Genomic DNA, 2,985 nt, shown 5'->3' with positions numbered 1-2,985 from the left:
CTCTTGTGGACAAAGCACTTGGTGCCTGGAATATGTGCATGGGCTTCACGCTCCATAAACGTCCCTAGAAGGACCCAGAAGACAGAAGGCTTCTCTAATGCTTCACTGTGTCCCTAGCGCCTAGCAGCGTGGATGCCACTTGCAAATTTGGGGACGTGATCCTCCACTGCATTGCAGGTGGACATCTTGGAAAGATGTGGCCCGATGGATTCATGGGCCTCCTTGATCTCGATGCTCATGAACCCCCCACCTTTCTGGAAAAGGGCATGGGGAATAACAAGGCAACGTGGGGGAAGCCTTACCCACTGTCTCCTTGCCTCACCCCCACGCACTTGCGGTAAAGGATGAACATGCTGGCTTTGCCTACAGCACTGGCTAGCAGCTTTCAAATCTTTGCATCCTATGAATGAGATGTGTGTGCCGTCAAATCACATTTCCCCACAAGCTGCCTTGTTTCCCGGAATAGTAGGGCCCAGATACCCGTTGCCTGCGGAAAATGAGCTCTGAGGTTTCATTTGCTATAAGCACTGGGTTCTCTGACCAAGTTTGGTATCAGTTCCAGCTGCACATCAGGAAGTCTGTGCTGAAGAAAGAGCCAGTTTCCCGTAGGCCAGCTCCCTGGCTGTCGTCGGCCATAAAATCTGACTGGGGACTCAGGGGATTAAAGGGTGTTGCTTCCAATTTCAGTAGAAAATGTCACATCTCCTCCACGGCCCATGGGCTGAGATGCAAAGTGGTTTTCCCAGAAAAGTGCTGCCTTTGACTCAGTTTCTTAGGAGGCTTCTGTTTGGTTGGGTTTGCAGGGTTTTTCAATGAGTTATGGCATCTCATGATGGTGATGATGATGATGATGATGATGGTGATGGTGATGATGATGATGGTGATGATGATGATGGTGATGGTGATGATGGTGATGATGATGATGATGATGGTGATGCTGATGATGATGGTGATGGTGATTACAGTGGTGATGATGATGGTGATGATGATGATGATGATGATGGTGATGGTGATGATGATGATGGTGATGATGATGATGATGGTGATGGTGATGATGATGATGGTGATGATGATGATGATGGTGATGATGGTGATGATGATGGTGATGGTGATGATGATGATGGTGATGGTGATGATGATGATGATGGTGATGGTGATGATGATGGTGATGATGATGGTGATGGTGATGATGATGATGGTGATGGTGATGATGATGATGGTGATGGTGATTACAGTGGTGATGATGATGATGATGATAGTGATGGTGATGATGATGATGGTGATGATGATGATGATGATGGTGATGATGATGATGATGATGGTGATGGTGATGATGATGATGGTGATGGTGATTACAGTGGTGATGATGATGATGGTGATGGTGATTACAGTGGTGATGATGATGATGATGATGATGGTGATGGTGATGATGATGGTGATGATGATGATGATGATGGTGATGGTGATTACAGTGGTGATGATGATGATGATTGGAGGAAGTATCCTGTCACTGGGCCAACAGAACCCACTCAGGCCCTGGTATTTCCCAAAGCCCCTGAGGGAGGGGATCTGCACCACGGAGATTCACAGATGGGGCATGGGTCGTTCTTGGATGGGTAGGATCCCCCTCGTCCTCTGCAGAGTCCATCCTCTGCCTCTTTCTCCTACATCCATCCTAGACAGGAACAGAGGACAGCAGGGTGGGGAAGGGCCATGAGCTTGGTCCTGTGGGTGAGGTGGGAGGCGGTTCCTATTCCCAGCTGTTGAAGAGGAGGCAGTGGTGGGGTATTGAGATCCTGGGAACCAGGAAGGCTGGCTTCTGGGCGCAGCTCTGCTTTTGAAGCACCCAGCGGATATGGGCAAGTTACGGCCCTCGTCTGTAAAAGCAGGAGTCTCTGCCTGCTAGGATAGGTTTCATCTGTCATAGCACTGTTTCCTGGGGGTTGGGGGTGAGGGCTCAGAGGATCAAGAGACAGGTTGCAAATCTTCCAGCAAACACATGCTCACATTCATGGAGCACTTCAGATGCTAGTACCTAGCTAGGGAGGTTTGGGGACAAGCATTCCATTTTAGTGAAGATGTTAAATAACTTAAGGAGCATCGTACATACTGCAGACAATTGAAAGGGCCTAATGTGAACCCCAGTCTGAGCGGCCCCACATGCAGAAACAGGAAGGTACCCTGAGGCAGGTTTTAGGGTCTCTGAGGCAGGCAAGGAGGCAGGGGGAGGTGGGGTGGGGAGGCATCACCTAGGGCCAGGGAGGGGAGATGGCTGCGGAGGCTTGATCAAGACGCAGCTCCCCTCCCTCCCCCTCTGCCACCTCCTCTTCTCAGAAGGTAGGAGGAGCTCACAGCCAGGAGCTGTGCGACCTGTACTTCCATGATGAAAGACCGTCATCGCAGGAGCAGAATGTCCAGGAAGGAGGGAGGCCCCTCCCCCCTCAGGTCCCATGTACACCACGTGGGTGGGAGCTTGTCACACACACCCACGCGCCCACAGCCACACTCGCCAAGCTCCCGCCCGGGCCAGGCCCATCTCCGCGCGCCTGTAGGCGCCGGGCCTCTGCCGGCCACACCGCCGCCACCTGCTGCTGCGTCCCCAGGGACTGGGACGGAGCATCTCTGTGCCTCCCCCATCCGCTTCCCGCCAGGCGACAGCCCCCACCCGTGCGGCCAGCTGAAGCCACGTCTTCCCAGGGGCCCCGTCTTCCCCGGGGCCCCATCCCCAGAGCGGAGAGGGAGGCGGTGGGAGGGAGGAGCTCCGGCCTCAGCCGCCCGCCCTTCCCCTCCAGTTCCCTCCCGCTCCCCCTCCCCTCCCTTCCCCTCGGCTGCCGCAGCCCGGTTCGTGGCGCGCGTCAGCGTGGGCTCTCCTGAGCGAGTCGCTAGGTAACGGGGCTGGCTCCGCGGACCCGCGGCCGGGTAAGCCCGCGCGCGCCATCAGCAGCCGCGCCGCTGGGCGCGGGCGGGGGCGCACGGACCCTCCCC

This window comes from Suricata suricatta, chromosome 9, assembly GCF_006229205.1.
Source record: "Suricata suricatta isolate VVHF042 chromosome 9, meerkat_22Aug2017_6uvM2_HiC, whole genome shotgun sequence".
NCBI lineage: Eukaryota > Metazoa > Chordata > Mammalia > Carnivora > Herpestidae > Suricata > Suricata suricatta.
This window is presented reverse-complemented; position numbering follows the sequence as displayed.